This window comes from Gadus chalcogrammus, chromosome 1 (genome assembly GCF_026213295.1).
Source record: "Gadus chalcogrammus isolate NIFS_2021 chromosome 1, NIFS_Gcha_1.0, whole genome shotgun sequence".
Taxonomy (NCBI): Eukaryota; Metazoa; Chordata; class Actinopteri; order Gadiformes; family Gadidae; genus Gadus; species Gadus chalcogrammus.
Genome location: NC_079412.1, coordinates 28,538,541 through 28,552,577, shown reverse-complemented (window position 1 = coordinate 28,552,577; position 14,037 = coordinate 28,538,541). Strand labels below are relative to the sequence as shown.

At 45.9% G+C, this 14,037-nt stretch overlaps 1 long non-coding RNA gene across 1 annotated transcript in view; it reads left to right on the top strand.

The window, feature by feature from the left end:
• LOC130390341 (uncharacterized) overlaps positions 1–13,433 on the top strand; it is a 29,889-nt gene extending 16,456 nt beyond the window's left edge. Inside the window, exon 3 of the long non-coding RNA XR_008896768.1 lies at positions 13,376–13,433. This is a non-coding gene — a long non-coding RNA (uncharacterized LOC130390341). The remainder of the gene's footprint in view (positions 1–13,375) is intronic.
• Positions 13,434–14,037: the final 604 nt, after the last annotated feature.

Here is a 14,037-nt window from a genome sequence, read left to right as displayed (position 1 = left end):
TGACCTTTGAGGTATTATTATCTTTTTGACGAATAACCGTTGTCAAGTTTGCCCCTGCATGAGAAGATATTAAGGTTAAGGTAGCCACATTTTCCTCATGGTTTTCAAATGTAGTGCCCTATGCAAACACAAGTATAGTGGCAGATACCCCCCCCCCCCTAACCTCTCCCGCTAGGCGCTGATACTGTTTAGTCCACAGCAGGTACGGTCAACTCCTGTGTCGTTTGAAACGCTTGTCTATAATAAGGGGACGGGCAGTCCATGAGAGCTTCATAGCATGGAACACAACCCCTTTCCCCCTAATTATGCCTTGAGCTTAGAGATAGTTGACTGGATGTCTTACGCATGATGACAAGGATCACTGGAAATAATTATCCCAGCTAACCGATCACCTGTGCTTTCTCCTCTCACACCTTTTCGCCTGAGTGCCGTGCAGATGTGATTCTATCTGACAGATAAGTGGGACAAATACGATTATTACATTTGAATAGGTGCATTCGTTGATAAGGATGCGCTGAACCACATACGGGCATCGTACCTATTACAGGATGTTTCTTGTTAAAACTGGCCTGTGGAATAGTGTGGTTCAAAACACACAGCAATAGATATAGTTCATTGTGTGGTATTGTACTTATACTTACCGTTAGAAATTCTTTCATTATAATAACGGCTATTCATTTTAGATAAACAACCCTAATTAAACGGACAAACTTTGACCGCCATGTGAGAGAATGTGTAGGAAAGCGTCCAGAAACGCTCATCCATTTATCTGTTTTTTCTTTTTTTAAATGATTTAGTTTGAGGTTACCGTCAGAAGAAATTCCACTGTTTAGTCTAAGGCGGTTGAAACGAAGATGAAGAGCAAACAAATATTTGACGTATCTGCAAATGTGATGCACATCTGTCAAACAGCCCGGGGGTGAAGGGGAACACATAACAAGGCAACAAATGCTGATCCGGGACTTCTCTGCGGCAAAATAAAATATGGCTCAAGTTTTCATTAAGGTGCTATTGATTAGCTCTTCCTGGCAATGAATTATGGACTACATTAAATAAAAAGGAAAATATTTTTATGGCTCTGTTCAAGGCCTGCCAGAATCCCTTCTGCTCGCTCCGGCAGGCATTTGGTTTTCTCCCGGATTCTTGTGGTTTTTTCTTTTCTACTCGAGAACGAGGATTTAGCTGTGATATATCCATGGCCAGTGGGGGTTGTATTGGTGGGAGGTGTGCATTAGTTTCAGATTTAAAAAACGTCTAGCCTCACTGCTGTCTACTAATGGGCAACATTTCCTCAACTCACTTCAGCTGGCCTGTGAGCTGAAATAACCCTGTTAACTCATAGCTGACTAGCATTTAACACGATAGCAAAAAATAAAGAACTCCCCTTCACAAAACACAAAAAAGTAAAGATCTACCTTAAATCAATCCAGCCATCGTTATGCTAATGTTCTGGCATGGGCATCCACACATCTGCTGGTCCACTGACACGTAGATACTAGCTTAAAGAATTCACATGAAATCAAGGACACAGTCCCTTTTTTTTCCCCAGCATATTTGTTCCAAAGATGGAGCAAACCAAGAGTTTTGGTGTGTATATGTGCCGTATTCATTCAGTTTTGTAAATCTCAATCAATTCAAAGCATCTGTTTGGTACATTCGGTATGCAGCACAGAAAATGCTGGTTCTGGCTTTGTGTTGCAGTACCACAAATGGCCACCAGGCCGAGGCCGGTCACCGCCCACAGGGCTCCATGAGGTGCCTGATTTGTTGTTTTGTAGTTTCTGCATCATTGGAATTTAGTGGCTGTGAAAAGCGGTTGTTCCAGTGATTTACATCTCCTAACATCAGCCTTTAACCAGTCCATCTCGTTCTGCGGTTGGCATTGGCATTCGTTCTGTGATGATCAAATTATTTAATCTAGGACACTTCTCGACAGCAAACGTATTTGATTAAATAGAGCATGATCATGGGTAGATGCATGCAGCGATTGACCAAGCAGCTTCCATGAGGTGGTGGGTGTACATGATTCTTATAGGGAAAGTTTCCCATGGTGGGCAGTAAGTAAGTAAGAGCAAAGGAAACTAGGGGATGGGAGTGATCATCATGGAGAGTTTAGGTTTGGCCGTGCCTGAAGTCAGCCCTGGTGGGAGAGACCAAGTTTACTTGCAATAGCTGCAACAGGGGGTAAAGTGGACGCGTCTGCAAGGCTGCAGGATAGCTAGAGGAATCTGCACATAGGATAAGTCAGAGGATTGGCGTGGTCTCAGTAGCAGACAACACAAACCAAGGCAGACATCTCTAGGTGCATGGAGAACGGATTCAAATGCCCTTCAATTGGTTAAGAAGCAGTGCAATGAAGGTTTATATTATTTGTATAAAATGTGGGATTATCATTATGAACACATTTTCCACAACAGAAAATAATATTGTAGACTAATCGTCTGGGTGCCGCTGAAGCAGTTTCATTTAATTGGGAACAGTTTTTACTTTGACCTGGAGATTAAAATGACAATAAAATAAATTGTTGGTTAAAATAAATGTATTTATACTTTGCTAATGTCAGGTGAGTTCTTGTTTAACGATGAGTTTTGGCAGTGACATTTCCCTGTTGCCTTGAAGAACCAGGGCTGTGTATTAACTGTTGCCTGTCTTTGAACGAAACTGTGGTAACCGCAAAATAAGGTATAGAAACCATGTGTCACCGAGTTTAACAGAAAGATCATGTCCACAAGGGGATTATCTGTAAATGAATCCACTGGGGTGCGGCAGTAATTAAGCTACTAAGGGACAATTTCTGAATTTCATAAATGCCAAGAAGATAAAAGCAGAACCAACTGTTCTTTTCATAAAGTACGCAAACTGGTTCCTCAAGGTGGAAATAATCAACATTTGCATATTATTATGTGTTGTGATTCATCTTTACTGCCAACAGTGACTCAATTAATTCAACAATATTTAGAATTAAGGTTTGCGTAATATACACTATATGTTGGTAGGTAATGACAGTAGCTGTGGCAGAAGTCTGGAGAGGGAAGTCAGTGAAGCAAATATTACGAAAACAATAAAGTTTACGATCAAAATACTTTTTTGTTTTTCCCATAATGGCTGTTGAAGCTAGTGTTCAGGCAGACGCAAGTACACCTAAAAACAACTACAAATTCACATTCACATTTACATCAAACCTTCCTCCTGGGGTACCCAGCCCCCCGGAGCCCCCTAGTCGAGCGGCGTTCCTCTCCCCGCCCCCTGACCCTTGTGCCTGATCATGACGGGTCAGGAGTACATTCACTGGGCTGGATCATTCTTCACGTACAGAGCGCCACTCTCTCTGTGAATAGCGGGCCTAATAGCCCAGCCCTCCTGACTGCTAGCCACGCCGCCGCGTTCAGACTGCAGGTACTTAACACGCCAGGTGTTTGGGCCCAGATTTTTCCACAAGACGAATGGAAAAGTTCCGCGCCCCTCGAACGCGCCATTAATACGACTCGTACGCCTTCCGCCACCGCCGCCGCCGCCACAGAGCTGCAAAAGGAAATGTTTTATTACAGAATGCTGTCTTTGTCAGGCATAGCTTTCAGTTTACGTTTTCAGGTAATTACAGTGTTGAGCACACTAGAGTGGCACAAATGTGCACTTTGGGGGAAGAATTAGTTGGCTGACTGCCCATCAGCCCTGCTAGGGTCTGGTCACGATAGTAACACAAACACAAGTGTGTGAGTCAACGTTTCTGCTTGGCTCCAGAGATTTTGTTCCTGACTGAATCCGAGATATACCTTCTCAATGTTTAGCTTTTCTACTTTTTAAGGTTTGTGTTTTATTATTCATTCATTAGAAGAGGATGCTGTGTTGAATTAAACATATATTATATCGCCAGGTTTTCCTTTTCCTTCACATAAAAACAACAATCTTAACAATTTTACAAGACTGTCTGGGTTCCAGTTAGGAGTATCCAAAAAGGTGGGGACACACACAGACACACACAGACACCTTTAAACAACAACAAGAAGGACACATTGAATTTGTCTTTGAGGACCCCAGCATATAAAACCGCGCTGGACTTGAGTGCTCTGATGAGTGAAAGTATCTTCATATTTCAGTCAAATGTTTCCATAGGCTAGTGTTATTTTGTGTTGTTTCATTATAGCCAAAGCTAAGCATGACCTTCATGGGCTCACCTGGAAGAGAGAGAGAGAGAGAGAGAGAGAGAGAGAGAGAGAGAGAGAGAGAGAGAGAGAGAGAGAGAGAGAGAGAGAGAGAGAGAGAGAGAGAGAGAGAGAGAGAGAGAGAGAGAGAGAGAGAGAGAGAGAGAGAGAGAGAGAGAGAGAGAGAGAGAGAGAGAGAGATGCACAGCAGTGATTAAAGCCAGTTCCTCTTTATTACATATGGAATGTCCTCCTAGCTGATTGAAATATCCGCATATTGCTGCCATTATCGCCGCCCAGTAGAGCCCCGAGTTTTAATAATTTGCAGCAGCAAGCAGGCCGATGAGAGACCATTAGTTACCATCAAGTTACTTCCATTCCGGTATTCAATCTCTGACGTACGGCCATCACAGGGTCTCCATCGCAAGGTGCAACAACAAAAAAGCCACATTGTTAGATCCCTTCATCGAGTCTTCGTCGATGAACGATAATCAACCCAGCAGAAACCAAATCAATACTTGGCAAAGGAATAGTCCATATAGTGTGCAGTGTTTATAGTATGATCTTGTGAAGGGGAAAAATAACAATAAGTAATCTCATACCATTTAGCTGTTCTATGCTAAGTTAATGTAATCCGCTAATGTTTGGTGTAACACATCAATCATGCAAAAATCTATTGTTGCATTAGCCTTGAAAGAACAATAATAATAAAAATGCTATAATGGTTTTGGCTTCCTTTCCATAAATCATGGCACGAGGTGTGTGCGTGTGTGTGTGTGTGTGTGTGTGTGTGTGTGTGCGTGTAATGGGGGGTCGCGACAGTTGGAGCTTCCCAACTTGCAGTGCAGGCCGTTCCAGATCGTCTGGGCCTTGGAGAGGATGCTGAATATTGATACGGTTATAATGTTGGAAACAATAACGGGGCTTCGTCGGACCTTGTTCAGGCTGAAGTAGTTTGCAGCACCGCGGATCACATCAACGTCTCTCTGGAGATATCCCGGACCCCCCCTTCTGCGACGACATAAGGGTCTGGTTCTGCTCGATGGCCACTCAGCCGTCCGCGGTAAATCAACAAGCAAACGCATAAAAAATAACATTGCGTGGAGATTTACCGTAACGCTGGAAAACCCTATGAAATATACATTAAACAAAAGCCCCCCCGACGTCGAGGACGGCTGAGCGACAACGTGTGGATAGAGAGAGGCAGGGACACAGAGGGCTGTCATGGAGAGCAGCTAAGCATCTTGATGTGTTAAAGAGTCTCTCCGTAGTGCGGTTTAACCGGGGGCTCTGCGCTCCTCTGAGCCTGAAGAGGCTTCTCCGCTTCACATGCTGTCTCCTCCACCCGGCCTCCTCCTGAATGCGCTCGCTGGGGGTGGAGGAGACACGATGGAGAAATAGGAAAGTAGAAAAAAAGGAAATACTGTGTGGAATTAATAATCCTTTCTAGTCCGCGTAATCACTCCGTTTTGAACCTAAACCGAACAGGGCAACAAAACAAATCATTTTTGGGAAAAGAATACATGTATTTTAATGCCCTCAAGCTAAACTAATTAAAGACGACACCTCATTTGCATAAATAAGCATTATAATTTGCATGCAGGCACGGGGGAATAGTGGGTAGAGAAAAGAAAGCAATATTTTGCAGCCCTGCTAATTTCATTTTATTTGGGATTTGAGCTTAATAAAGATTCATTTTGGAGGGGGGCTGGGGTGGGGGCGGGGAGAGGAAAACAATCAAGGGGGGGGGGTGGAGTTTGAACTATCTCCAAAGATGCAGCAGCCCCCCATTCAAAGGGCGGTCCCTGTCAGCGTGCGCCTCCTAATCTGGAGTGGCACGGCCTGGCCCGGCTCCAGCTCCAACTCCTTGAAAGGTAACAAAATGAAAAAAATAAGACATTTTTTAGAGCCCAATTTATTAGCATGCGTTCCTGGCATCGGGCGCAGAATTAATGGCGGTGACTGATAATGACGGTAATCGCGGCACAAATGGGGTGTTGAAATAGCAAACAACGGGCACCAGGCATGTAATGGGGCCTTTATTAATTACCCCTGGTCCCCAGCCTGAGCGCGCCCCAGGATTTACTGTGGCAGTGCCAGCCCGTCGAGGGGGGGTCAGTCCGGGAGGGGGGGGGGGGGGGTCACCATGGCAACAGGGGGGGGGTTGATTAATGGGCCGTACCTTTGGACTCTCTGTGGACGTTTATCCGAGTTGCTGCGGGTGAAGAAAGGACGTTTCAGGAAGTCTTTCAGGTCTTGAGAGATTTTGCCAAACTTTGGACGATGTCTCAACCGCTCTGAAGGGGTGAAGGCCAAAGTCTATCTGGGAATCAGTTTGCTTTATCGTCAGTTTGAGTTTGTCCCAAAGCGACTTCTGGCGGATTCAGACTCATGCCGTGAAGCGGTGGGGGGACCGATTGACGTACGGGAGGGACCGAACCAAGAGCCCTCGGGTTGGGAGTTGAAACCACCATGTCCGTAGCTACGAGGTCACCGAGGTCCAGACCTCGTTCATTTTTGTAGAGTTTCGCCTAAAAAATCGAACCTCAATACCACTGCATACAAAATCAGTTGTTGAGAACTTAATCACTGTACCTCAGTATTACCTCACGGCATTCGTCCCATACCTCAATATACCTCAGTGTTACACACACCTAACTATACCTTAGTATTACACACACCTCACTATACCTCAGTATTACACACACCTCACTTATACCTCAGTATTACACACACCTCACTATACCTCAGTATTACACACACCTAACTATACCTCAGTACTACACACACCTCACTATACCTCAGTATTACACACACCTAACTATACCTCAGTACTACACACACCTCACTATACCTCAGTACTACACACACCTCACTATACCTCAGTATTACACACACCTCCCTATACCTCAGTACTACACACACCTCACTATACCTCAGTACTACACACACCTCACTATACCTCAGTATTACACACACCTCACTATACCTCAGTACTACACACACCTCACTATACCTCAGTACTACACACACCTCACTATACCTCAGTATTACACACACCTCACTATACCTCAGTATTAGACACACCTCACTATACCTCAGTATTACACACACCTCACTATACCTCAGTATTACACACACCTCACTATACCTCAGTATTACACTCACCTCACTATACCTCAGTACTACACACACCTCACTATACCTCAGTACTACACACACCTCACTATACCTCAGTATTACACACACCTCCCTATACCTCAGTACTACACACACCTCACTATACCTCAGTATTACACACACCTCACTATACCTCAGTACTACACACACCTCACTATACCTCAGTATTACACACACCTCACTATACCTCAGTACTACACACACCTCACTATACCTCACTATACATCAGTACTACACACACCTCACTATACCTCACTATACCCTAGTACTACACACACCTCACTATACCTCAGTACTACACACACCTCACTATACCTCAGTATTACTCCCCACCATATCTTAGTATTGCCTCAGGGTTCTTCTGTCCAAGAGGAACATAAGGACACATTATCAGGTGGGGTCGCCCACAGCCCATCTCATCAACAGGAAGGGATTGATTAAAGGTCTCCTTTATTACTCTCTGCATCGTTAATGGATGCTAGACTTTTGAAAATGGAAGGAACAATTTGAATTTTATTGCTTCGTGGCCCCGACAGATTTATATAAATCAGACCACGGATGTACACTTTATTTTTTTTCAGTAAAAGACTAAACCACTGTGTGCATGCGTAATCGACATGTTTGCATTCAAAGTGCACGCTGTATACACGCAGTGTTCTTCGATTGGCAGGATCTGATGATGGATAATTGAGCTGGAGGGCGTTTGTGGAATCGTTCTATTCTTCGCTCTTCAGTATTTAGGACCGCAATTTATCTCTGAATGTTCTTAGTTTGATACACTCTGTTCGATTGATCATTTGTGTGAATTATGACTTGTACTGGTAAATAAAGTTGACCTTCCGCATTTTACTGTCCTTGTTCTGGCAGACATTCACTCACTCATCTCAGTTCTGTTTCTCAGTCCGTCTCCCAAACGTACGCAGGTGGATTTCATCTCGGGTGTAAAAAGTCCCGATGGTTTGAGAGAACCTCCAGAGATAAAAGAAGCACTGGGATCATAGCAGCTGGAGTGACATTGAAGTTTGTTGTGTCTTCCATCCAATATCGGCGCAATTAAACTAGATAATCATCCGCTTTGATTGCTGTAGTTAACAAGGCAGTCAGCATAACATTTCATCTTTTTATTAGCCTCATCGTTGATTATGTGATTTTATGATTGTTCTGATGATTCTATGAACCTCTATGGCAATCGTTGAATAAAAGGAGAGATATATTCTTTATAGCCCAAGTGTCCTTTAAGCATAATCGTATGTGCTTCACAAAGAGAGAATAGTTTGAAACAAGCGTATGATGTAAATGCTTATTAGAACATAGTTTCATTATTAGCCACCCCATGAATGAATCCTTTTCTTCTGACTCAACAAAGGTCAGTAGGAGAGGCCGATTCTGCAGTGCTTCTGCCTTTACAGACTTCTGGCAGTTGACCTCGGATAGCTCTGCAACATAATGTGGCTTTGCGTGACAAAGGAGTGGATGTGGTATATTTATCTGTTGATTCCGCCCCAGGCATGGAGCTAGGCATTAACGCAGAACTTCTCACCGTTCAGGTTCAGCTCAGTTTTTTTGTTGTGTGTGCTTTATTTGATTCCATCAAATCCTTCACGTACTCGGGGATGTATTTGAATATGTATTTGGGTAAATCTCCTTCATCGTATGGTGAGCTCCAGAAACAGGGTCCCTATCTCTCTGATATATCCATTCCTAGCGTTACTACTGTACCCAAACACACACCTTTCTCTGAAGTCTTTTGAACCAAAAAAGGAGAGGTTTTCTATGCTTCACAGCCCTATTAAAACGTGGGACAACAGAGGCGATTTCAAAGACCTTCAACGGTCTTCATGCACCTTATTCTCAACTTTTATCTCCCAGCGTTTGATATTCACACGTTAGCTCCAATTAGCGGGGAGACCACGCTCAGCCAACTTTTATAAAGCTCTTTTCTTGTAGGGTTAGTGAAATGCCTTTCATAGGCGAAGCTTTTTATGAGCGATCGGAGCGACATGAAACATTGGCCGTCCCTGCTCGCTGAATGGTTAACATTTCACAGCTTTCTGGGAGCTGTCTTTTATCCATAAATACAAAAATGCATTTCTTTACGAGCTGCTGTTGAGTCGCGTGTCCCAACAAGGCACAGGGTGAACCGTAGGAAGGCTGAGAGGGCTAATTAATTACCGGCTATACTCAGAGTCGCTTTAGGTCAAGGTTTGCCCAGTTTATGTAAACATTGGTTTTGGGTGTGTTTTTAAATTGGACCCCTTATCTTAGTTATCTTATCTTATTATTCTAAGCTTCAGCTTCAGAAATAACAAAGCTGTTTCTTAACACATTTTTTAAAAGTTATGGCCTTATGTTAAGGGTTCTTCTATTCTGTCTTTACAATGCTTTAGTCGATCAGAAACAGCCTTTCTCTTTCTCACAATGGTGGGATTCTCACAGATGGATCAGTTTGTTATTATTATTTGAATGCATACTGCAGAACATTGTGTATCACAGACTCTTTTCTGTCCTCAAAGGAGTCTCAGTGCCACTGGTACATGCTCATCCACATACAACATAGAACTGTGAAATATTCATCCCTGTCGTTCGCTTGGTTTGTGTTTTCACCTCCAGTACCTGTTCCCTGGGTGTGTTTTATCTGTCATGCGTAAGAAATGTATTAAAAAAGAGGCATGCTGTAACATAACAAAACAAGTTTGTACCTAATGCTGGATATTTTTATGTAAATCTGTCTTCTGACATGTAGCCCGCTGCTGCTTTAGACTCGCCTCTCGCTCTCCACTGGAGCTGAATGGGAGACAATATCCTTATTTTACAGTCAAATGCATAAGAATGTACACAAGTCTGCACGTAGGCAAGCATTCTTGACACCCACACAGACGCACACACCCACAAACCGACACACACACACACCCACCTCGAAGTATCCTCCTTTGACCTTTTTTTTAATAACCAGTTCACGTTCCTCCCCATTCCATCTGTTTATACTCTCAATTCCGGACAAGCTTATAATCATAAAACCACGTTAATTTATGGCTTAATCGTGGCCTTCAGAAACAGCGCTATATTTGAAGAACAAATGAATATGCTATTCAGTATTTATTCAGTTGACCTGTTCATGGACACCACAGGTAGAGTGTGGACAAAGGGTTTGACCCGAGAGTCAAACAAACCTAACTTACTCTGCAGGTCCCCATTGATGCAACTTACTAATGGCCGAGGGTGGTGGTGGAGGTGGTGGAGGTGGTGGTACTGGTGGTGGAGTTGGTGGTACTGGTCGTGTTGGAGGTGGTGGTGGTGGTGGTGGTGGTGGTGGTTGAGGAGGTGGTGGTGGTGGGGGTGGGGGTGGTGGAGTTGGTGGTACTGGTGGTGTTGGAGGTGGTGGTGGGGGTGGGGGTGGAGGTAGTGGTGGTGGTGGAGGTAGTAGTGGTGGTGGTGGTGGTGGTGAAGGAGGTGGTGGGGGTGGGGGTGGGGGTGGGGGTGGAGGTTGTGGTGGTGGTGGAGGTAGTAGTGGTGGAGTTGGTGGTGGTGGTGGTGGTGCTGGAGGTGGTGGTGGTGGTGGTTGAGGAGGTGGTGGTGGTGGTGGTGGTGGTGAAGGAGGTGGTGGTGGTGGGGGTGGGGGTGGGGGTGGAGGTAGTGGTGGTGGTGGAGGTAGTAGTGGTGGAGTTGGTGGTACTGGTGGTGTTGGTGGTGGTGGAGGTGGTGGTGGTGGTGTTGGAGGTGGTGGTGGTGGTGGTGGTTGAGGAGGTGGTGGTGGGGGTGGGGGTGGGGGTGTCTCACCAGGCTCATATTGCCTCACCTGGTCCCTGTTTACCTCAGATGGTGGGATTAGGGCGCAGCCTGTGTGAAGACATCCACCCTAATCCAGCCCCAGACACAGGTACCCAGACACAGGGCTCCCCGGGGCCCCCCAGGGATGGTCGGGCACAGGCATACTGGGGGGGGGGGGGGGGGGGGGGGGGGTTCGTCTCGATGGTTTGATCCGATGCAATATTTTGACAACTGTGCAAGGCGTTATCTTCTCTGTGCTTCTGAATAACAGGTGGGCCGGGCCCAGAATCAGGGGGGCCGGACATCACGGGGGGAGTCTTTGTCTTTGTGTGTGTCTGTGTTCAGTGTGTAGGGAGGGTGTGTGTTTGTTGTGTGTAGGGTGTGTGTCTGTTGGGGGAGGGGGGGGTTTAGCAGCTAATCACTAGTGGATTGGAATGGGGGACCAATCAGCTGGCCTCAGCCGCTGTCATGTGACCCGTGCAGCCCCAGTTGTGGACCGGGTCTGGGATGATACGTCAAACGGTTATTTTATTAATGCAGCCCAGATAGGATTCACAGAAATCTTTGGGAAAATTGTCTGTATTTTTCAGGAAAAATACAGGTTTGTCGAAGAGACTCCTCTATAGATGAAAACTTGTAAAATTGTTTTGGCAAAATACATGTACAATTAATTAAGAGCTAATTGATAGCCAATTGATTTCCCGCAGCGCTGAATGTCCTTTGATAGCTTTACACTTTCAGTTATAATTTAAAAGTTTGGGCCGCGGTAAATATTGTCAACTTCCTCTTCATCTTTTTCTCCTCAGACTCCGCCCACAACTCCCCTAACTAAATAGGCGAGTGGAGGAGGACATTTTTTATTTATGCAATATGCAGACAATTAAGTCCTTCTCATTAGTGATATAATGAGATCGTAATTAGCAGTAGTAATTATTAATTGTATTTAATACATTTCTTCTTGCTTATTGACTTATCAAAGCAATTTCATCTGGCAATTAACAGTCTCATAGTTTTTCATAGTTTAGTCTTAAGTCGTTTTATCAGTTTATTTATTTACTTTTGTGACGCCATTTATGTATTAATATCACAACATATCCACGTATTGATACGCGCCGACTCAACCGGCAGCTGTTTAACGCTCTGGAGTCGCAAGGACTGCGGATAAAAGCGTCTGCTCGGCAACGAAAACACGGAAACGCACATTTGGACAAAAGTTTGTCTCCACGGCGACGCCGCAACACAAATAAAGTCAATCACGCTCAGAGTGATTAAATATCATTCATTCATTAAAGAAGAAAAAAAAAAAGTAAAGAGAAAACACGGAGACGCAAACAAAGCCTCCGTCAAACGGGGCGGGGGGGGCAGGGGGGGGCTGCATGTAAAATACGGCCCAACCAGGTGCGGTGGTTAGGCTGAATGTGTTCCCCCTGTCAGGCGCTGCGTGGCCCAGCAGGCCGCCGCTGAGGAGCAGTGAAGTGAAGCAGTGCTCCGTCCACAGGGAGCGCCGCGTCCGTCCGCGTGCCGGCCGCCGCCGCCGTTCCCGCTCCACGCTTTCATCTCTCCCTGCGCTCTGATTTTCTTGGCGTAATGGCCTGACAGGGAGAGGGAGAGTCGTGCTCTTTGATGTAAACACCCCGGCTGCTTTTCCTCCAAAGGATCTGTGTAATAAGATCATACGATACATGACACGTTTTCGTTCACTTTCTAGTGTTTGATTTGCTAAGCGAGGGGGCTTTTGGAACAAAAGGGTAACACAGGTTTCTCTTTCTACCTGAGAGATTATCGGTTTGATTCCGGTGTGCGTCGCGCAGTGTGGTAACCGTGGACGTTTGTCTCAACGTTTGCCTTTCTGCGACTTGAAGCGGGGAGATAGAGTTGCAGACAAAAGTTGACGGACAGCTCTTCAAACGCTCGCTGGCTCTCCGCTGTCGGCTCGGCAGATTCCCGCAGATCTCTCGCCAACACTCCACGTCTGAATTAGTTTTTGCACTCTGTTCAGATATATCCCAAGTAATATAAACAGAGTGCTAAATAATTGCTCAATACAAATTAAACTAAACTGTATTGTTCTGTTGAGGAGTGGTAGTCGTGGTGGTGGGGGGGGGGGGGGGGGGGGGGGGGGGGGGGGTTGGGTGCAGAATTAATTTTTGTGTGACTTCTATCTTAAAAACCAATCCCATTTGATCCGATTATTACAACCACAGCGTATCGACTTATCATTGGTCTAATGAGTTGTGGATCTTTTCATACAAACTAATCACATTTCTAATCAATTCCCCCCCCAGGAAGGAGGCGGCGGCGGTGGGCGGTGGGCGGCGAGGATCAGGGCGTCGGCGGCGCGGGGAGTTGATTGATCGTCAGCGAAGTGGACGCCGTCCTCAGAACAGCCTCATCAAGGTGAGTCTGCGTCAGGTGGTTCATGGAGCTCCACCCCCAGAGGCCAGGGCCTGGGGTCAATGGGGGGGGGGGGGGGGACTGTGGACCAGGAGGGGGTCTCTCCCGTTGACGTGTGATACTGAGGGTGTGGGGGCCCTGACAGGGGAAGGCCGTGACAGGACGGTACGACTCCTACAGACCAGGGTCTGAACGAAGGCTGCAGGAACACGCCGGCCTACTGGGTAGGATACGACGGTCTGCTGGGTAGGATACGACGGTCTACTGGGTAGGATACGACGGCCTACTGGGTAGGATACGGCGGTCTGCTGGGTAGGATACGACGGTCTACTGGGTAGGATACGACGGCCTACTGGGTAGGATACGGCGGTCTGCTGGGTAGGATACGACGGTCTACTGGGTAGGATACGACGGCCTACTGGGTAGGATACGACGGTCTGCTGGGTAGGATTCGGCGGCCTCACTTCTCTGGGTTTGATCCCAGGCTGAGGGCTTTGTACTCTGCGTTCCCCTCTATGTTTAAGGGAGCGTTAAGGATTGTGTGAGGGTAGTT